The sequence below is a fragment of the Musca autumnalis genome, unplaced genomic scaffold (genome assembly GCF_047663935.1).
Source record: "Musca autumnalis isolate F117 unplaced genomic scaffold, ASM4766393v1 scaffold_2, whole genome shotgun sequence".
NCBI classification, from domain to species: Eukaryota; Metazoa; Arthropoda; class Insecta; order Diptera; family Muscidae; genus Musca; species Musca autumnalis.
Window position 1 is genome coordinate 243,109,321 of NW_027411755.1, and position 24,187 is coordinate 243,133,507.

General features: G+C 35.5%; 1 protein-coding gene across 11 annotated transcripts in view; it reads right to left on the reverse strand.

Annotated features, from left to right (window-relative positions):
- Positions 1-22,351, reverse strand: part of crol (crooked legs) — a 90,582-nt gene extending 68,231 nt beyond the window's left edge. For 3 of the 11 annotated variants that reach the window (XM_073971194.1, XM_073971189.1, XM_073971179.1), the window contains exons 1-2: positions 21,863-22,351; positions 20,970-21,321 (exon numbers count right to left, since the gene is read on the reverse strand). The gene's annotated coding sequence lies outside the window, so the exon portion shown is untranslated. The remainder of the gene's footprint in view (positions 1-20,969; positions 21,322-21,862) is intronic. The other 8 variants (XM_073971209.1, XM_073971207.1, XM_073971200.1 and 5 more) reach the window with 6 other exon arrangements.
- Between the last annotated feature and the right edge of the window lie 1,836 nt (positions 22,352-24,187).

The following is a 24,187-nucleotide window of genomic DNA, read 5'->3' on the forward strand; positions in this document are numbered from 1 at the left end:
ACCACTATGTTTTATGAACTCTGGGTAGATGCAATCCACCCTGCGCACGATGGGGCCGATGACATGTTTTTGAGGCAAAAAATCACAGGGGCAAGCTAGACCTTCAAAATATCGTGCAGATGTTTATAATCGGCCTAGAAGCTAATCTGCCAAATTTGGTTGATATCGGTTCATATATAGATATAGCTCTCATATATATGTTCGCCCGATTTCGAGTAATTGATGGACCAAACACGAAAATTCTGTCCAATTATGATGATATTTGGAATATGTGGCGGAATTCGGACTGGAAATAAGTTTGCCAAGTTATTTTGAAATCGGTTCAGATTTGGATATAGCTCCCTTATATATTTTCGCCCGATTTGAGGTATTTCGTGCAACAAACACGCAATTTCTGTCCAATTTCGAATAAATTTGAAACGTGTGACAGTATTTGGTCTAGAAATATGTTTGCTAAATTATATCGAAATCGGTTTAGATTTGGATATAGCTCCCATATATATTTTCACCCGATTTTAGGTATTTCCTGCAGCAATCACGCTATATATGTCCAATTGTGATGACATTTAAAGTGTGTGACGGAATTTGGTCTAGAAAACATTATTGAGACATCATATTGAAATCGGTTCAGATTTGGATATATCGTTCATAAATTTTCTCTGTCGAAGTTAATTGTTTTCTCAATTTAGTTGGTTGATACCGAACTTCCTTGAGAACATAGCTTAAATATTTTTCTGTTGACAAATTGGCCGAAACAGAGGCGGCATGAATCAAGGGTTTGGTATTGTTGTCGTGTTCATAGCAGACTTCCGAAACAAGTTTTTTTCCTTCACTATAATCCACATTAGGGCGCCCTCTCTTCTTTTTATCATTACCTTGCTCTAGCGTAAATACTGTGTCGCTAGCTAACCATAAGCTTTCAAATTGTAATACACGACTTTTTGACCCCCAATTTTGTATCCATTTTTGGTTAAGGCGTGCACAAATATTATAAATTTGCTTGTTAACTTCGGTCATGAAATTGTCTTTGACACCTCGATTAAATTTTGCAGAAATCCATTCTATAAGGTGTTTAGGTTTTCGCTGATTTTCCAACCAAAAATTAAAAATATCAAAATTTTTAAGTTTTTCGAAATCAGGAAGTTGATAATTTTTTTATTCGCAAGTATACGCAAAAATTCTTTTCAAAATCTGTTAGCCGACATTGTCACCTTTCACCAGATACATATTTTTACGACAAAGCTCCCTGAAGTCAAAAGTTCTACTCCAAAGAACACATGGACGATACCACAGACTACATCAAAAACCATCACTTACTGACACAACAAATTATTGACCTCATCTAATATTACATTTACACTTTTAATAATAATCTTAATTTACATACAATTTCCCGTATTTTCCATTTTTAAAAAATAGATAATATCAACAGATCAGGTTTTGGCGCCAAAATACTTAAATTGTTTATTTACGACTGAATCTCAGAAATAAACTGAATCATAATTATGACATCTTTGACAGCTTGGCATGTCGCCGTGGGTCGTTGCCAGATTGTAATTTTTTGGTTTTGGAGGTTTGAAAGTGTTAAGAATATAATTCCGTTATTATTTGATTTCAATCGCTGACTTGAAAAAATGACTTTTTGCCTCAAAAACCTGCCACTGGCCCCACAGTGCTGCGGTGGATTTTTCATCTTTGACAGTGTTTGGTCATTTTCCGATACGGAGAAAGGGTGGGAGAAGGAGTCATTTTGGGTGGCGTGACTACGTAGGGCCTTTAATTCCGAGTTAATATTTCGCGTGAACGGTTTGTCAGCCTCGGCCTTGGATAAATTGACTATATGGGCAGCAATGATGTTTGGATCTTAGGACTTGTGGAAGAAGGGGCGTTTGCAGGCCCAAGCTTGCGAAAAAGTTGCCACGCTTTACGACTGGAGTGTTTGAAGCTCATGTTGGACATGCATTTTTCCCACTCAGATTTTCTCCCATCGTCCAGACTTTTTATGAGTTCATCTGCTACCTCTGGGCTTTGGTTTGTACGGAATTCTTCGAGAAGCCTTTCACTGTCCTCATTCCAGCATGGGATATAGTATTTACGGAAGCCTCTTGGGATGCACTTTTTAGCTGTGACAATAACAAGTCCAGAGAACCTTTCGAAGTTGTTGGCCTTAGGGGTTATAAATCTTACGTCCCTGTCGAGTTTAGCGGTGAATTTGGACCAGTCAGCTTTGCGAAAGTTCCACCTTGGTTTAGGGGTAGATCTTATAATCGGAACGGTTATGCCAATGTTTACAATTGCAGGACGGTGTTGGCTTTGAGGAAAGTGAGGCAGTATGCGTCTTGAGGCTGTGAGGGGGTTGTCGTTGGAACCAGAGACAAAGCATAGATCGGGATTGTAATCACGGCAGAGCGAAAGCTGGCGGGGTCCTTGGGCTCAAACTGTAGATGAAAACCATGATTTTTCCGACCATTGGTAGAGCCGCTCGCCGTTTTCATCTTCGTTGGCATATCTCCTGGACAGATAGTCAGACTTCGATTTGCTTATTCCCTCGATATTGAGTTGGCATACACGAATCTGTGGTCCTATTTCTTTTGTTGATTTTGCCATTTTAACTTATTTGTGGCTTTGTCAGGATTATGCTTAGGTTGCTTTCCTTGATTTTCCTTGTATCTCGTTTTTATCGATATTTTCTCCTGGGAATCGTATATAGATTTTTTTTGTGTTGATATGATAATTTGCGATTTCTTTTATGTTAGTTTGTAAATTAGGAAGGGCTTTATTTCAGTTTCACTTTCTTTCTCTGTATTCTTTTTTTTTTTTGTATTGGCCAGGAAGTTATTTTCAGTTTTTGTTGAAGTCAACATAATTTCTTTGGCCTCCGATTCGCTGTAGTTCATTTAGCGTTACCCAGGATGCACCACGAGGAGGCGAACTACGGTTGCATCCGGATACTTACTCTTTAGTGCCAAGAATAATGTGCATTTCTTCATTCAAAGCATTAAATACCTGTCCTCATTTCTTCAAAAAGTGCCCTATTAATTTTCCACTTTTTCAAATCCTGTAGGTATGAAATGTGCAAAAATACATTCCAAACATCAAATCCTTGCATGTAAGGAAGACAGATCATATTCGTATAAGTTAACGTTTGGTGTTAATGACGAAATTTTGTTGTAATCATTTATTACTTTTGGTGTTTCTCCGCAAAATCCACATGATTGGGTAGATGATTCCGATATAGCGCAAAATACCTTGCCATCGATGATTGTTGAATGCAAGATGTGGTTAACCTCTATGTCTGGACGGTCCCTTTTTGTAAGAACAATATTTCCGATTTGTTCCTTTATAAAATTCACTTCTGTTGAAATTATAGATGAGGTCTCCTTTTCAGAACGGAGTTTAATTGGACATCAAAAGCGTGTAGATGACAAGTCCACGAAAGTTAATTTCACAATTGGAATCCCTCTCTGCCGGCTTTTCGTTTAAATCGATATGTTAGCTTAACCAATTTCCATGGTGACACGGTCCATTTGTTTTCGGATCCTTCTGGCGGCAATCCATTTCATTTTAAATCGTGTGCTTATCGCAGTAACGTTTCGACAAATTTTTTAACCCCAAGTCTATTTACATTAGAATATTTTTTAGAATTGTGTTATGATTTCAGCCAAACTTGTACAAAATTGACACTTTTCAAGAACTAAAATAAATCACTATTTACTTTTTGAAAAACTTAAGTAAATCCAGTTATTGACGACTTATTGAATGAGACAAATCTAAAAATGAACGTCCTTATAATGTGGATTTTTATTCACATTAAAAACGTTTTTATTTAAATCCACTTATTTTTTGCTTTCCACGGTTATCGTAAAATATTGTTAATTAAAGTAAAAGGAGGGCACTGGGGAATAAGGAGGGTACTGGGGAAATAAAATACCCGGAAGTGACCAAAATCTAGCCCAAGGAACGGCAGCTGGTTCCTTGGTACCTCAGACAGGCAAAAATTGAAACAACTGGTATGGCTGTCTTTAGAAAGCAGGTGGCGTGGTGGGAACCACTAAACCGGTATCAGTACAGCGAAAAGCGGATGTCGGCCTTGTATCAAGCAATTCGCGAAACTGCAATGATTAATAATAATTAATCAAACGCATGGATGGATGCTTTGAAGTGGCAGCCCCACTACCATCCTAGGATACTATGGGTTAATCACTCATTTATCTGAAATAAAACTATTTACGAAATTTCTACAAATGATGAAGAAGAAACAACAAACCCCTCGATGACGACAATTGGCACACGAAAAAGGACAAGAACTGCCCAGTGGAATGTTAGAACTTTACGAGAGGCATCAAGATTGGCGCAAGTATAATCCCAAATGGAAAATATTTAAATTGAAATACTAGGAATTAGTGAAATGCGATGATGTAAAAGTGATAAATATCATACTACAAATGGCAACTTAGGGGTCGATCATCGATAACAATTATCGTTGAGTGGCGTTGCCAGTTGTCAAAATTGATCCACGTATGGCAACTCTCAACTGAAGTTGCGAATCTCAGTTGACGAAGCGGCTGTTTTTCAGCAACCACCAATTTTCAGTTGCAGTGAACATTTTTGAAGAAACAAGAAGTAAAATAGAATGAAAAATAAACATTTTGTTAACAATTATTGATTCTTTGCATCATTAATTAATTTTGTGTATCAATATGGTGAAAATAACGACAAAGCAACAGTTCGAAATATTAATTGATAAACTGAGTGAAAATCCAAACTTAGCCCGAGGAGTCCGGGAGTTTTGGTGAAACCAAAGCCACAGCGGATGAAGCGTGGAGGTCCATTTCGGACAGTTTAAACAGCCATGAACCTCCAACACGAACACCTGAAGAGTGACAGAGCCTGGATTCACTTTAAAGCAAAGTTGAAAAAGAAAATGCCTCAAAATAAAATAAACTTCAACGGCACTGGTGGTGGTCCATCACAATAAGTGAATTTATCGCCTTTGGAGCGGACAGCAGCAAATCTTTTGCAAATGAATTTGGTGACAAATCCAGTAGGTTCAGTTTATGGTATTGTGGAATCGTGGGATGAAGATGAAATAGAAATAATGCCAACTGTTGACGCGGATCAAGCCGTTGTTTCTTCTCCCCAAGTTGCAGAAAAGAGGACAACAAAACAAATCTCAAAATAATTCCACCGAACTTATCATTTTTTGGGACAGCAAATAAAACTTGACGATCCGAAGATTCAATGGCCATGTTATATTCCAATCCTGGGTTGTTTTCCAAATTTGCTCGAAAACTCAGCCAAAATATTAATATATTGTCCAGAATACACAAAAGAGTTTATCCAAAGCGCAATTATTTTTAAAATGTTTTTTTTTTTTGCGAATAGAGGTCACAAGTTTGAAAAAACACTGATCGATAACATGTTTATCGACCACCCAGTTGAGTTGACATTAATGGTACAACATTTCGTCTCAGTCGCGCAGACAACTGACAACGCAACTCAAGTTTAGTGGCAATACAAGATAGACCCATTAATCTTATATAGCGGAAAAGACACAAAACACCAAAGCGGAGTAGCCATTATACTATCAAAAAATATAAAAAGTTCACTGAAAACATTGGAAGCGGTGAGTGATCGCATAATATTGGCCCGACTACAAACGAGACTGAAGAAACAACTTTGCATAATCCAATGCTATGCTCCTACGGAAGAAGCAGATGAAAATATTAAAGAAGAATTTTACGAAAGACTAGTGTCAACCCTCAACAAAGTACCAACTAGAGATATTTCAATACTTACAGGAGACTTCAATGCCAAGATAGGGAACGATAACACAGGACTTAATAATATAATGGGGAAACATGGAATGGACGAAAGAAATGATAATGGTGAACGCTTAATCAATCTGTGTCAAACATTCAACATGGCCATTGGTGGGTCCATTTTTCCATACACGGAAATCTACAAATATACCTGGACATCACCCAATGGTACCAGAAACCAAATTGACCACATATGCATACACCAACGATGGCGAACCTCACTCATGGATGTGCGCTCAAAACTAGGGATACGCAGTGAATTGCAATAATCGGTTTTTCGATTATTCGGTTTTCGTGAAAAACTTAAAACTCGATTTTCGGTTAGTCGATTATTTGAGAGTGTTCTAAAAGTCGACTTTCGATTAATCGTTAACCGCCGAAAACCGATTATAATCGAATATAATCGACCATTTTCGTTGATGCGATCCGTGATGGTTATATCTATTAAAAGAGTATCGTCAATTATGCGGTTTTAGCACACCCAATAGTCAACTACGACTAATAGTCAACCACGATTAATAGCCGACTACGAATAATAATAGACTACGACTAATGGTTGACTACGAATAATAGTTGACTCCGTCTTCCGAAAGTCGACTAAGAATAATCGATTATTCGGTTTTCGCAAAGTCAATAGTCGACTACGACTTTTGGAAATTTTACGGTTAATAACCGAAGCAATACCGAGAGGAAGATATGGATCACAGACGAAACATGGGACCTTATAGAAAAGAGAAACAAACTTAAACAAAAGATGCTTTCTAAACGATTCACAACAAAAAATAAAGTACAAAAATGCAGCAAAGGCTGTAAAACGAGCCGCTAGAAATGACAAAAGACGGTTCATAGAATCAATTACAACCAACGTTAAGAGTTCAGATGGTGCGAACATACGTAAACGTTTTGAAATAGTTGGAATGGAAAATAACAAACTGTAAAAGCAACAGGGGAATTAAATATGAAAACGGCGAAATTATAACCGATACTGGAAAACAAAACCCAAATATGGAAACGGTACTTCGAAAGAATTAGCAGCACAGATGACTACATCCATAATATAAACGTGGAACCCCCTACAATGGAAGAAATTATTAATGATATAACGGCCCTGAAAAGAAATAAAACGCCGGGAGAAGACGGTTTGCCAGCGGAGATACTAAAAGTAGACCCCACAACATCTGCAACCAATATACATCCATTTTTAACGGATATGTGGAACAGAGAAGTTTGCCAATAGATTGGCCTAGAGGAGCTATAGTTAAGCTACCTAAAAAAGGAGATCTGACCGACTGCAGCAATTGGAGAGGCATTACACTTCAAAACACGATTTACAATATAACCGCAACAATAATAAATAAAAGATTATTGAACAATCGTTACGGGATGAAGAGGCTGGTTTCAGACCGCGCCATAACTGTGTCGACCAATTAAACACGCTGCGGATAATAATCGAAATAATGGGTTAAATTGCGCTCTCCTCTCTACCTATGCTTTGTAGATTTCAAAAAAGCATTCGACACAATCAAGCGAAGTTCCATATGGGAAGCACTAAGAGGTAAAGGAGTCCCTACAAAAATTATAAACGTCATAAAAGCGATGTACGACAACTCCACCTTACAGGTTTGTAATGACGGCTTGTACAGCGACTCTTTTACAACCAATGAAGGGATAAAACAAGGCTGTCCTCTCTGCCCTCTACTCTTCGCAGTTTCCCTTGATAGCATAATGTCCAAAATTTGAAAAAAGAAAAGAGGAATATTTTGGGTCTACATCAACACCTTGAAGATTTTGATTTTGCCGATGACATATGCCTTATATCACATAAACACCAAGACATGCAAAACAAAATAAATCAATTGGTATCACTTGCAAAAAATAGTGGGCTGCATATTAATATCCAAAAAAAAACAAAGGCGATGCGGATAAACAATCAAAACATTAAGAAATTATATGTGGAAAACAAAGAAATAGAATATGTAAATAGTTTCCGCTACCTTGGATGTATTATGTCAGTGAACGGAGAGACTAAGGAAGACGTAAAATATAAGCTAGCTAAAGCCCGAGCGACTTTTGGACGACTAAACAAGATTTGGAGATCTCCACAAATCACATTACACACAATATTGCGTTTGGTTTAATGCATGTGTGAAGACAACACTTTTATATGGAAGCGATACCCACAATAATAGCAATCCAAATTCAAATTAGTAAATTCTTGCGCATTATATGCCGCATATTCTGGCCCTACACTATTACGAATGCGGTCTTATGGCAAAGAACCAACGGAGAACCTATAATCAAGCAGATTACCAGGAAGAAATGGAGATGGATAGCCACCGATAGGTGGGGGCTTATAGGATACCGCTGGTCCATGTTGCCCATATTTATCCACATACGACCCACAAAAACAGTCTACCAAAAAAGTCTACATACACCCTATAAATCTCGAGTTTTAAGGGCAATATGCTGTTTATATTAGAGCTTTTTTGGAGGTTAGCCTTCATTATCAGGATTTGTTTGACGTATAGGTATGTAATGGAATTGACATTTAAAATCCAGTGGGTTTGTTAAATCCGGTTATATATAAACGTACTATAAGGAAGCATAGCGCTCTAGGATCTCAAAATTATTTGTCCCACTGTATTTTCTGGAGTTTCATAAACTACCAGACTGAAAAACTCAAAGAAATCTGCAAGGGTCCACTTTAACGAGCTATACGCGAAGTCTGACCATAAATAACAGAAATATGTTGCAATATTGCCTAAAAGATATCAGGGACAACCAGAGGCATTCGCTAAGGCAAGAAAATGTAAAATTTGCATTGGTTATTCCATAAATTTTGCGATAATATCCATATTTCATTGGGGTGTATGTAAACTTTTTCACTATTATTTTTTTAATTTTTATAGAATTTACCGTTATTCGTATTATGGAATATATTGTTACGAATGTAACTGATAGGTTTAAGTTAGTTTAGTTTAATTTCCGTTAATTTAAATATTTGAATTGTAACGTATAGTTTTTATTACGCAGTTACTTTATTTAAGCAACAACAACTACCATGTAGAACTCTCTTCATTATTCTAGATGTTACTTTACCTTTCATTAATGTGCTTTTATTTTGTTTTGCCATAATCATGTAATTATTGTTTAGTTTGTTACTTCTTTGCACTTGTTTGTTGTTGTAATTACGTTATTACTGTGCTTGTCGTCCAATTGTATTCCCCCCATGTATGTATGTGAGTATGGTTGTTCGCTTAGTGCGAATGTGCGTCTGTGTGTTCGCTGCACAGATTCGAGGTGTTGCCATATGCTCTAGATATTTCTCGAACAGGGAGACTATGGGATATAAATACAGGGGAACTGGCAATGACGGAGTAGTTGTGTTTTAAGCGTTGAACTGAACAGATCGGTTAAATAAGAGCTGCGTGCTAACTAGAGACTTGCTGTGTGCTTTGTAATTAAAGTCGGTTCTGAATAAGTGTAATAAAGTAAATAAAGCATTGTAGAAACGTAATCTAAAACGAACCCTGTTTTATTTGGTACAAATCGTATCGGGGAATAAAACAACGTCTACACGGACATTAGTTAAATCTAATTCCGTAACAATATTTTTGTTGTATTTAATATTGTTTATTAGGGATATGAAATTGAACTATGTACTTGGATTTTCATTAAAATGCTTCCTTACCCTTAAAACCCAAGATTTATAGGGTGTATGTAGACTTTTTTGGTTGACTGTATAAGAAACATTAGCCATAACCATAGAAAACCAAAACATAATTGGTTTCTTATGGCTATGGCATTATGTTATGTTACTACTAATCGAATATATTGATTTCCATCGGTTTGGTTCAGTCAGCTGATTGATATGGCGTTATGGTTATGTCACGTCTAATTCTACCTTAACAGACCCTCCTCCGTGTATTACGGTTGAAATTGCGTGTTTAGGATCTAAGGCCGTATTTGCCCTACACCATACCTTACTTGGTCCATCCGACCCATCGGCAAGAATAACAGTCTTCGAAAAGTCGAAATCCTTTTTTCGTGTTCCCGAATGAACTCCAATCGTTTCCGAGGTTTCAGTGCAACTCTGCCATGAAGACCATGCTTATGCAAGATTCTCCTAATGGTTTCTGGATTACACTTGTTAAGATATTTTTCCGCGATCTCAGCAATTTTAGGTGCAAAAGCTTAGGTATATCGGCCACCTGTCAAGCTACCAAACACTTTACGCTCTTTTTCGACTTGTTGCACTGTGGGGCAAACATTTGCGTTTTTAACTATTATTTTTAATCTTCATTTACCAGAATATTGCTAATTTTATTAAGGTATATTATAAAGAAGAATCACAGTTTTAGTGAAACAAACTGAAGTGGATATTTTTGACTGTGACTCACTGTATGTATCGAAGAAATATTACGATGTGCAAAAATTGGACCAAATTGGTTAGAGTTATTAAAAAATATACCCACTGAACTTTTCTGTGAAGTATACGAAGGACGATGTGGCCTTCTTCGAATTGACCTTTGTTAACAATACATTTCAACAAGTGTAAACAGTTAGAATGAAATTTTCTTCATTCCAATTGGTTGCAATAAACTACTATACATCCCAAAAAGGGGTACCAAATAATGTACAATAGAATTCCAATTTGCCATCACTTGACTGATTGACTTGACAGTCGCTGTTCGTAAGTTCATATTATTATTGTTGTTGTTTTTGTTGGTGTAGTATAAAAGCGATGATGTCGGCTATATGGATGAGAGAGAGGGGCGTCGGTAATGTTGAAAATGTTAGTTCTGTACTTTGTTGGTGTTGGTCGTGGTGTTGTTGTTGTTGCTGTTATTTGATTTCAGAGCGTATGTTTGTTTTTTCTGTTTTTGCTTCGTTTTCTTGTACTGTTTCTTATTGGGAAAGGCAAAGCCAGCCAGCAGCAAACCAACAAGCTCATACATAACAGCCAGCCAGCATACCATCATAGCACCACGGCAAAGGCAGCCAACAGCAAACTCACACATTCTCATACAACAACAAGAAATGAGAAGAAAAAATAAAACAACTAAACGACAAAAATGCATTAGTTTTTGTATTTCCCAATACACTATCAAAAACAACAACAAAAAATAAAATAATAATGCGAGACGACGGACGAAGACGTTCGTCGGGGTTCGGTCGGTTTGTTGCGCTTATTTGACATTTTTAGCATGATTTATTGAATGTTTTTTCTAGTTTGTAGTTTCTTTTTTTGGGACTTAATAGATTTTGTTGTTACGATTTCTTTTGGTTTGTTTACAAATATTTTCTTTTTGGCGTTTGTAGAAAAACAAAACAAACATGTATTAAAAAAAAACAACCAAAACATAATGCAAAAAATATTTAAATGAAAAGGGGAGGGAGGTAGTCACAATTAAATTAAAAACAGTTTAGTTTGGTAGATTAAAGTTTAATTGTGTTGTTGCCGATGATTTTCGTAAAAATAGACAAGCATTTAATCGTTGAATGTGTTGCCATATGGTTTGGGTTGGAATGGCATACAAATGGTATTTTGGGGATATTGGACATTTTTTGAGTTAATGTCCAAAGCATGGATTTATTGGTAATTATAGCTGTGTCTTTTTACTTTTTTAGTAAAATTTACTCAGTAACTTGTTTTCAGAGAGTAAGAACAATTATACGTAAAATAAAATTATAGTAAAATAGTCGATTACCAAAACAAAAACATTGGCGCAAATGTATGGAAGAAAAACTAAATCCAAGACAGTAAAAAACTTCTTCAATTTTAAGTAAAATAAATAAGAAATAGTTAATAAATTAATAAAATAATCAATAAATAAGCTGAATCACATTATTTGCCGCATTTATCCACAAATATCACATAAACATTGAACATCTGACCATTAACAGACGATTGAAAATCAGCTGATCGACCTTGCTAAATGTTGCTGGGAAAAATTCTTCTAGCAAATTCGCAGCAAACAACTGTCAAAATGGTTCTCTCATTTCGCTCTCTTACTGAAGTTTTGTGCAAAAAGACAGCATTTAGTAACATTTCGTAAAAATTATTACAAATTATCACGTAAAAAGACACACCTTATAGTAGTAATAATAAAGAATGATAATTAATAATACGTTTACATATAGCCGGATTTAATAAACCGACTGGGTTTCAAATGTCAATTTCATTACATATACAGTTTGATAACTTTAGAAGAAATTAGTGAAGGTGGCTAATTAGCTGGAAATTTATGCACTTAAGAATTTAGCAATCAAACGTTAAACATCATTAGGAAGAGTAGAATTCATGTGTCGGAAACCAGCATGGCATGGTCGACCATATGCAAAGCCTTGGACAGAGCAGGCACTACCAAAATGTCTGTTTGAGTGGTAATCGCTTATTTAGGCTGTTCAGAATCTTCCCTTGCCATTTCTATACAAGTTATTTCTTTCGAAACATGCCATTGTTCATTTATGATAACTCCTAAATATTTACAGTTTTTTACTTTTTCTATTACGGTGTTTTGTATTTTCAACGTACTGTTGTTAAACGTATTTTTTCTGCTGATGGTCATGTATTTTGTTGATTTTCAATCCATACGATTCACTTACATCTGTGAGTTTGTCAATAAGTTTTTGTAGACCGAATATGGAGCTAGCGAATATTGTTGTATCGTCCGCGTATCTGATATTGTTGATAATCATCCCATGTATTTGTACTCCTATTCTTTGGTGCTCTATAGCCTCCATAAATATTCTTTGGGAGTATATATTAAATAACAACGGCGAATGGATACATCCTTGTCGTACCCCCTTTGTAATCGTTACTTCTTCCGTCATTTATCCGTTTATATCAATGTCAAGGAAATACGATGTATACGAAATTTTGATTTTTTCTTTATTTTATGACATTTCGGGTTTTATCAGATATATACATACATATAAAGAGTTTAGGAAATTTAATTTTCCTTTTCTACTTAATTATAATATTTGTTTGTAACAATATGATTTATGATTAAACATTTTGATATTAGATACATAAGGAAAAAAATTAAACCTTAAAATTGTTTGACTAGATGGGGGTTGGATTTTTACATCCATTTATGAAACAAGTTCATTTATGTGAGTATAGGACGAAGAAATACATCTTGTCTCAAAATTGGTCCTGAATATTTCAAGTTTTTCCTTAACGAGCTGAAATCCGGAAAGGGAGTGCAGTCTTTGCGTGGAATAATACATCGGAAGATTAAATATCATTTTCAGCAGCTTATTTTGAACAATTTGCAGTTTCTTTATATGGTTATTTGCAGCGTTTGAAAATAATGGTGCACAATAATATATTATTGGCAAAAATATTGATTTAAGTATGAATTTTTTATTCTCTATATTTAATCCAGATTTTCTGTTTATAAATGGATACATAATCCTCGTTATTTTATTTGTTTTATTCACAACATACGAAATGTGGTCACCAAAATTAAGTTTTTTGTCCAGTATGACTCCCAAGTATTTAACATTATTTTCCCACTCTATATTGCAATTTAAAAATTGTAGTGGATTTTGGGGCAAAAAACATGTTTTCCTCTTCCTCGAGAAATAAATAGCTTGCGTTTTCTCAGGATTTACCATTATTTTCCATTTCTTGAAATAATCATTTAATTTAACTAGTCCTTCTTGAAGATGCTCCAATATCGTATTGGAGTACAATCCAGTACTAGTTATTGAGGTGTCGTCAGCAAAAATTGAAATAACGCAGTTATTTATTGCTGGTATATCAGATATATATATGTTATATAAGATTGGCGATAAACAAGAACCCTGTGGGCAGCCATTTGGTATATTTACGGTTTTGGATTTGGAAGCTCCAATGTGGACACAGAAAGACCTTCCCTTAATATAGCTGTTTATTATTTTAATAATTTGAAGGGGAAATCCAAATTTATTCATTTTGTAAATAAGTCCGTTGTGCCAGACTCCGTCGAATGCAGCTTTTATGTCTAGTAGTACCATTCCAGTAGATAAGGATTTGATAAAATTACTTTTCACCATATTGTTTATTTTTAAAAGTGGGTGGCATGTGTTATGTTGCCTTCGAAAACCAAACTGTTGTTTTGGCAAAACATTATTGTTGTCTATGTGATCGATTAGTTGCTCCTGAATGACCTTTTCGTATATTTTGCTTATACTGGATAATAAGCTAATAGGTCTATATGATTTAGGATCGTCAAAAGGTTTGTTTATTTTATGAATTGGAACAGTTTTTGAAAGTTTCCATTCTCGTGGAAAATAGCACATACGTAAACAGGCATTTAGAATGTTTGTTAAGTATATAATACCATTTCTGGGCAACATTTTTAAGCACTTGTTGCTTATGCCATCGATGCCAGGTGCTTTTTTGTTTTTTAATTTTTTAATTAAACTTGAAACTTTTCCTACTGAAGTGAATTTCAGGCTAGACGGTTCTGGTCGAGAGGAGTTTATGTCTTCCACGGTATTGTTAACCTCGCTTATAATATTGGCATCGCTCAGAGTTTCAGAAATGGTGTGATTACTGAGAAAGTTGTCCGCTAATATTTCACATTTTTCACCTTGAGTAAAATATGTTTGGTTGTTTGTCTTTAGTGCTGGTATGATATTAGACTTTTTTTTAATAACTTTTGATAATTTCCAAAAAGGAGATGATGATTTTTCAAGTTCAGTCAGCGTTTTGTTCCATTTTTTATTTCGAAGATTTGTCAATTCGGCATTTATCCTTCTATTGAGTAAGTTCATTTGCTGTCTATCACTAGTATCTCTGAAACGCTTCCAATTTCTTTTGTATATATATGTTTCTAAACTGGATCAATTCTTTTATATGTTGAATATCATTAGCTGGACTACGAACTCTGCACTTTGGAACACTAACATCAATGGCTTCTTTAATCATTTCTGTGAAATGATTTATGACGTGGTCGATATTTGATTCAGAAGTGTCTTCTATTTGCCTCAGATCAGCTTTTCTGTTGATAAATGATTTGTAACGATGCCACTTAGCTTTGTTGAAATTGTAGTACGAGTTATCTAATAAATCGACATTATAGTTAATCTCTATTTTAATTGGAAGATGATCGGAAGCCAAGTTATTTAGAGTTTTTACCGAGCTTATAAATGTTGGCATATCGGTCAATAAGATATCTAGGGTGGAAGATTGTCTCCTTGGGTCTGCGGGAATATAAGTGCATTCCTGCGGGAACATAACATTAAAAGCATTTGTTTGTAGCTTATCATACAATATATTACCCCAAACATTACTTCTTCGACAACCCCAATACTGATGCCTGCAGTTAAAGTCTCCAGCAAGAACAACATTCTTGACACTGGTCAATTTATGGATATCCGACAGGAACTCTTGTTTTTTCTGGGTATCACGAACACCACCAGGGAAATAACAAGAAAAAATATTGACAACATTGTTATTATAATAAACTTGAATTCCAATATTTTCAATAAGGGAAGTATTTATAGGCCTTAACATCTTATGACGAATATTTTTCCTTATTAAAATAGCAACACCTCCTCCTCTTCTTTCTGCACGATCGTTGCGATAACACATGAAGGAATTGTGTCTTATTGAAATACTTGAATTTAACCATGTTTCGCTTAGAAGACAAATATCAATTTCATTTATATTTAGGAAGCTATATAGTTCTTGATGTTTATTGCGAATGCCTCTGGCATTCCAGGAAACTATTTTCAATGGTTTGATCAATTTAAAAATTTGAAGGCAATATCAGTTACCACTTCAAATTGTTCTTGTTTTGATTTGCAATTTTTTAATTTTGAAATCAATTCAAAGGTGATATTTTTCAGTTCTTCAACTGAAAATAAATTGTTTGTTTCCGTCTGTCTCCAATTAGACGTGTTATTTGTGTTAGGATATTCCTGATGTAATTTATTCGGAAAATTTTGTGCAATGTTTTGAAAACGTGGGTAATTAGAATGCATTCGAGACTTTTTAGGCTTGAGCCTCTCCCTAAGTTCCAAGTATTTCATTCTACTGGGACATTCCAGGGAATTCGATTTATGTTCGCCTCCACAATTGGCACATTTTAAACGGGTTTCCTTACATTCAGCAGTTAAGTGGTTTCCTGCACAATTGGCACAAAAAGATTTAACTTTGCACCTACTGGATCCATGTCCGAACATCTGACAATTATGACATTGTGTTAGTTTATGTTGGTTCGGTTTTTGATACTCCCAATTAACATTTAAATATCCAATTTTTGAGTGGAGTTCTCTCAATTCCTTCATTGTAACGGACTTCCGTTCGAAATAAACAACATAAATAACCTGTTCCTCATTATTTACCTTTCTAATAATGATTTTAACATCCAGACATTTTAATCCTTGTTCAATCAAAAGCTTTTTGACTATTTCAGGATCCCTCTTATCATACTTTAGCAGTATGGCCTTATAAGGTTTATCGTATTTTGTACCATACGTAAAAAATTCAAATTCGAATTGCGTTGATGCTTTTTCGCATATCAATTTGAAATCATCTTCGTTGGCACATAATAATTTAATACGGCGTTTAGATTATAGTTTTTTGTAGGGTTAACCTTCTTTATGAGGATTTATTTGAAGTATACACAATGGAAATGACATTTGAAACCCAGACCCACTGGGTTAACCCGGTTATATGTAAACGGCCTATAAGCCCAATTGATATCTTTTTAATTGAAAAATCGATAACTTTCAATACTCTGCACATTTCCAGTACTTGTTCAACTTTGCATTTAAGAAGAGTTATTGGTGGCACTCTCACCTTAGGTTTTTTATCGTTATCGATAACAATTTCGTCACCTGCATTGGTATCTTCATTCTCATCATCAACCGTTTGAAGCGGGTGAAAATAATTCTGATTTTCTCCTCTCGGAGAATTAGACGTTTTAGTCTTTTTACTCATGGTAGAACCATGAGTAACGGAGTCTGCAACGCGAGACCGTTTAATGTTGTTGTTTTATTTTGATGAAAAAGAATAAATGTGTGTGCTTTGTTTGTTACTGTCACTTGCTAATGCGAAAAAACACGTCTTTACTTGAGTAGCAAATGATCTAAACTGATACGAAATTTATATTGGAAACAGGCGGCATTCCAATATAAATTTTCTATACATCGTATTTCCTTGTCGCTTATGTTAATCGTTTTCAAAATTTCTATTAGCTTATCGTGACGAACTGTGTCGAAAGCTTTTTCGTAGTCAACGAAACATATAAAGGTAAGGTAAGCAGTGCTTCTCGAGTCCCCATTCCTTGTTTAAATCCGAACTGTGATGTGCCCATATAGTTTTCACATTGGGGATATATTCCGCTATGGATTACTCTTAGAAAAAGTTTTAATGCATGACTCATGATTCCAATCAGTCTATATTCTTCACATTTTTTGCGTTGTTCCTCTTTGGTATCGGTATGAATTTTGAAATGAGCCAGTCTGGTGGATATTTCCCCGTGTCATATAGCTGGTTAAAGAATATTACGAGTAGTTCCACATTTTCATCCTCTATAAGTTTTAACACTTCAGCTGGAATATCGTCAGGTCCTGTTGCTTTCATATCTTTGAGTGTTTTTATTGTCTGTTCTACTTCGCACTTTGTTATTGGGTTTCCAGTCAGATTGTCTTCTGTTTCTTCGTAAGGGGTTCTTTCGGCATCAGTGAATAATTTTGCTACATATTCTTTCCATATTCGTTTTTTTCTCCGCTAATTCAAATATAGCTTTGTTATTTTCATCTAACAGAGTGGCTAGCGCTGTTTTCCATATACTCCTGCTGCTTCCTTTAACTTCTTATGAAGGTTGAAGTCATCGTGCAGGTTCTGTAGAGTTTCAATTTCTTGACATTTTCTATTAGTTAGATTATTATTTGCTGCTCTTGTCAAGGTTCTGATTTCTTTATTTATCTCCCAGTATCTTTCGAAATTTCTTTTTTTTCTGTTGGCTTCTAAGGATTCGTAATTGATTAATTTTCTCAGTGACCCATTCATCTTCCCTCGATGCAGGAGATTTTTGTAGGCACATATTCGTGGTGGAGTTTATCTTTTTTTTTTTTGAGATTATGCCATATATTTTCCACATCCTTCTAGTATGCTCAAGTTTGGAGTTAATCTCTGCTTTAATTTCGCATTTAACAATTGAATCTTTCATCATGTGCAGATTTAGTCTGAGTGTCCTCTTAGTTTTTCGGGTAATTGCTAATTTGTTCCTGAGTTTAGAAAGTAGTGGAACGTCCGCACCGGGGCAAGTTGAGCTCTTCATCACACATGAATAGTATCGTTTGTTGATAATTATGTAATCAATTTGATTTCTTATGATGTTTGCTGGGTTATCATAAGATCTCCAAGTATAAAGTCTTCTGGGATGTAATTGAAACGTTGTATTTGTAACTTTCATTTTATGTTCTTGGCAGATTTGTACCAGTCTATCCCCTCTATCATTGCGTTGTCCTAGTCCATATTTTCCAGTGACTCCATTTACTACATCTCTTCCAACCTTTGCGTTAAAATCTCCTTGTATAATAGTAATTTCATGAGATTTGGTGTTTTTGAGTAACTCTTCGATTTCTGCATAGAATTCCTCGACTTCGTCATTACTTGAGTCCGATGTGGTGGCGTAAACTTGGATAATGTTCATATTAATGGGTTTTGTATTAATTTTTATCATCATTGTTCTGTCAGAACGTGGGATGAATCCTGCTACATATTCTGCAATATAACACTTTACTATTATTGCCACACCCTTTCTGTGCTTTCCTCCTTGATTTCCTGAGTGAAATACTCGACTATTTTCCGATCTAAAATCTCCGCTTTCAGTCCACCATGTTTCACTTATTCCGAGAATGTCTATATCTAGTCTGTTCATTTTGCTTATAGTGCTATTGAGCTTTCCAGCTTCGTATAAGCTTTTAACATTCCACGTTCCTATTTTTAATACCTTTTTTGTTTTACCTCCGGGGATTCTTAGCACCCTCTTATTGCCGAAGACTGCGGGCCGTATTTCTTTTGTTGTTTCCATATTATTATATGATTTGCAAGGGATTTTACTTCAGTGGTTTCCCGTTCCGTTCTGAAGGGTTTGTAGGTTTCTATCTATGGTTGCAGCCGCTCCACGGGAGTTCAGACGCTGTTCACAGCCGCCCAATATGGAAACAGACGCTGTGGTAGTATTCATTCGCTGTTCGGAAGCCGTTTTAAACTTTGGTTACGCCTACCGATTTCCAGTGGTGGCCATTCTAGCTGGTTCAGCTTCCGACCACCAAAGGTACTAAGGGACAAGCTGCCGCAGGCTAGTTTTCGGTCACCCCCGAGTATTTTATTTCCTCGGTACAATGGGAGGGTCCCGATAAAGGATCTAGCAATCCCCCACGGTTCACAATATTTGTGGTTATCTCTCACAAAACCGTGGTTGTTCTATGAGCTTAGCAGAAACCAATATGAAGCAAGGTTGAAGTGGTTTCTAAAACCGTTGCTATAGACGAAAAAACTGAGATTGGATGGTACAATTCTTCATAGTTAGCGGATTTGTCTGGCTTCAGAATGGGAATTATACGAGCCACCTTCAAATTACCAAGTTCCAAGGCCTTTGCAAAGTCGCTACTGCCCCCAATTTTCTTTAACATTACCAGAGATATGCCGTCTGGATATAGCAGGTACATTTTATTCCTATTGAAACCACACTTATAATTGTGGACCAAGGTTGCTTAGGATTAATGGTGTAGTGGTCGAGATGTTATAGCCAATTTGAACGCCTATTCTCGGGAACAAGAGCACAAATATTTCGTCAGTTGTTGTGCCAAAGGTGATGTCCACAGGAATATTATACTTTGTCGCCTTGAGAATTGTTTCTCTCGGAATATCTTACCACCCTTTCTGGCACATGAGGACGGCGGCCAGTGACGTACATATGTATGTAGTCGTCAATAAAATTCGAGAATCCATTCAGTTGGTTTTTTTATGTTGGAATATGCACTGAACGGAATTTGATAAGAATTTAGTGCGACCGGAAGAAGTGAGAACAGATGATGGAACTGACCAGAGATCTTGAATATCTGGCAGTAACTCTGGGGATGGATTCCTCATTGATGGAAGATAATTCGGATCAATGAAAACACCGCATCGATCTTTCGGCTACTGGGAGAGCTAAATCTTTCGAAAATTGATGATTGGATTTTGTTAGGGTTTCTTGTTGTCTCAAACTGTTTCTTTCAGCCTGTTTCTGTTTCGTTCAGACCGACGCGCTTTGCCAAATTGAGGATTATTTCTCTGAATAACTTCTCATGATTTCGGTGCACATGAGGGCATGGGCAAGTGATACCAGTTGGCTTTATTATAATTCACGAAAGTGTGCTGGTCGAGCTAAACAATCAAAGAAATCAGCTACGCTTGCTGAACTTCAGAGGCCAATATATCGGGAAGTATGGACTTCCCCTATAAAAAATGTTGTTTATATTTTGCAATTTTTACCACTTTTGCACATGTTGAATTCCCTTACACCAAAACACAGCACAATTTATATGCAAGTCGTTCACATCTTTTGCCATTTAATAAAGTACGGGAACAGACCAAAAACAACAGAAAATAGTCGCTTTTAAAGAAGTTTCTCAATAACGTATTAATGTTTTTTCCTTAACTGCTGCGTTATAAAGAAATTTGACACATTTAAAATTTCCGTAAAACCGCTACTTTGTGACTGGATTCTCCAAACAAACAACGTGGCAACACTCTCCGATGGCTTTTCACGAAATCAGACATTAAATGCAAACAATGATATCTTTTGTTGTTGTTAAAATCAATCAATGGATTTGTCACTTTCCTCTCATTCGAATATACACGCCTCCAAATTTTTTTCGTTAACAAATTGTAAAATCTGTCTTCAAATTTTAAATTAAAGACACACAAATTGAAACTTTTGTGGCACATGAAAAACACTGCTGCAAAACTAAAGCAACGCATGCCCCAAAACATACAAACACATTTACGCGCACTTTTTACAAACATATGTTACAAAAAATATGTTCACACAATATCTAAAGTGGAATAAAACAATTCAATTGAATATCTTAAGTATTTGTATTCAATAATAACATTTAACAATAATTATTTTAGACTAGTTTACATACTTGCACTTTTCTCCTCCTTTAACGTTTTGTGGCAAGAACAAAAAATTATGTACTTCGTATTCTTCCTTTTTTTAATGATCAGCTTCAAAAATGTTGTTCTCCTATTCCACTTTATTTCTCGTTTCCAATTAGAATTGCAGCAGATGCAGAAGTGTAAAGTAAAAAACGAATAACAAACAAAAAATAAAAGCGAAAAGCAGGCACCACTCCTACTCCGCACACAATCAATTGATGTATTAGTATTAGTTGTTGTGGCTTTTATTCGTCTTATTTTCTTCTATTCACATTCTCCTCGCCGTTTACAACAAAAACGTACACTACTCATACACACTCCGATGCAAAAGTAAATCAACTAATCGTCCATAAAGAAAAGATACAGTGAGTGTCAAAAATATTCGGTTTTCAATTTCACCAATAATAACACCTCAGTATTTTAGAAGCCCATGCCCAATATCTAAAAACCAAATACTTAAAAAAATGTTGGTCCTGTGGCAATTAAAAAATGTATGTAACATGGATCCATGGCAGCCCTATAAGCGAGAATAACAAAGAAAACGTTGTTAACCTTGTTTTCTATGCGTCAAAAATATTCGGTTTTTGTAACTTTTGTTTAATATTTCGCCAAAAAACAGGTCATTATCGAAGTTTTTCTGCAATATTAGTATACATTTTAATAATTGCGAACGAATCTTGTTCCTGTGTGCAAATATGTTCAAAAAATGCAAAAACCATTGCCTCCATTATCAGTGAAAATCGATTATCCGTAATACCTCCTGTCCCGACCATAACGGATAATCGAGGTCCGACTGTATTTGGTTTTTTGGATATGGGCTTCTAAAATACGGAGGTGTTATTATTGCTGAAATTGAAAACCGAATATTTTTGACACTCACTGTATATCCACACAAAAAATAACCGACCGCGCAACCCGAACGCCAACGACCAGCCAGCACCACGTAAAGATTCTTTTTAATACCACATTCGTTTGGTTTGATTATTGGGAGGGAAGACTTAAGAAGAACTCAAAATATTTTCTTAAATGCTGTATTGAAATTTTCTTATTTGAATTATTCACAATTGACATTTATTGGTTAAAAAAAGCACAATCCGAATCCGAAATGATTGTTTCTTATAAGATCTATTGACATTTTTCGACACTTGCTTAATGTTTTCGCTGAATAAAAAACACGAATAATTTTGTCTTTTTATTAACATCTCAGTATATACATTATTTAAGTTTACATGATTTTTATTTACACTTTTCTTTTCTTTGTATTTCACTTTTAAAGAGTAAAGAGTTTGTTGATTTCCGAGGAACACACAACGACAACGAACCGTTTGATGTTTTGATTGTGCTTCTTCAAGTTAGACGTATGTCGATTATCGTTTAATCACCTTTTGGTTTGAAAAGAAATAAGTCGTAGTGGAGCTGGCAAACTATCGATATTTCTATCATTAGATATTTTCGATATTTCATTTCCAAAAAATAATAGCTATCGATATTATTATCGAATAAAAATGGCGGAAATGTCTATGCTTTTGTTGACATTTGGCACAAGTACTTCACAGAAATATTGGTCTGTTCCTTTACTTTTAAAAATGGTAAAACTGGCAAAAGTAGCAAAAGTTGTAATCTACTTCCATATGAATTGTATGGTGTCTGAAGTAAAGGAACGCTTTTCGAGTAAATAGTTGTAAAACTTGAAGATTCTTGCGCGTAAAGGAACAGGGATATAAAAGAGAAAAAAGACGTTGCTTTAAGTATAGTACACACTCATGGTACAATAATCTAGAAGGTAGGTCAGGTTCGAACAAACTATGAAAAACTAGGCCTGGGTGTATTTGCTTATTCTGTCAGAATTACCATAACTGAATATGCAACAGGTTGTACTGTTTATTTGATATTTTGTATAAATAACTAAAAACGCGAAAAATGAATGGGAGTCCAAGTTTTCTTTACAGAGTCAGCTTCCGTATATGTTCAAAAGTTTGTTTCATCACAATGTTCATGAATTTCAGTTCAATAAATGTTGTAATAACAATTTTCATTTCGACTGAATTTTAATAAGTATAAAATATTTTGTCATAGCTTTCAAAACAATACACATACATATACAAGTTGTGTATACTCATGGTTCAATTATTAGAAGGTTGGGCAGGTTCACAAAATTTCAAAAAAACAACTCTGAAGCTGGTTTGCTTATAACTTCAAATATTATAATAACAAATGCAACAAGTTTTCTTCATTTGAAATCTTGTCAGTTTGTATTTGTTTTAATTTTTTCTAAAATAATATTTGTATTACTCCCATTAGACATTTGGGTAAAAGTGGTCATTTGCGCGTTGCCCGTGCCTGCGTGCCACCAGAAATGTCTGCAGAGGATGTCGGTCTGGAGCTGGTCTCTTCGAAATCAAGAAAATTGGTAATGAGAACTTCCCAAACAAATGCAAGGATCCCAAGGCTACCAATTTCGTTTCTGATGGTGGTCACAAATGACTTTGTAAGAACTTTTGACTCGCACCTGCTGTCGCCGAAGCTTTGGACATAATTTCCTTGTACTTTAGCGCAAAACTGCGGTGCCAAAACCATTCGAACATTAACTGCCTTGAGAGCAAAACATGCTCCCACTCGGGAGAGTATCATATGAATGACAAGGGCATTTGAGGCTGTTAAAATGCAAACCACTACTGATTTTCCTTTATTAAATGCTTATATTAAATAAAACGCTATATTTAAGAAAGATCTTTATCATCTTGTATTATTCTAAGGATGTTTGGTATTTAAAATGGGCTATATATCAGCCCACGTTTTGATATAGCTCCAATAGAACAGTACCTCCCGATATGGTGAATGGTATAATACGTACGGCCCAGCCGAACTTAACCCTATTTCTACTTGACTTCTGCAAACGTACGAAACCGTTATTACAGTCATACAGGAAATATGATGGACAGGGAAAGGGGTCACAACCACACCTAAATGGGACGCACTGTATATTGCTGCCATGATATGAAGTATAAGTTGCTGATTTCTAGTTAGTCTGGCGCCACGTATGAAAGACTTGCTACAATTCGAATAAAAGCTAAACTGATCAATCTTGAAGTGAGGTGATTGTCTTCGCCGCTAAAAAATACATGGTAGTTAGCAACAGCAGAGTCAAGTATCTTGACTTTTATAAGGGCACCTGGCTGTCTCCAGATCAAAAAAAAAAAAAAAA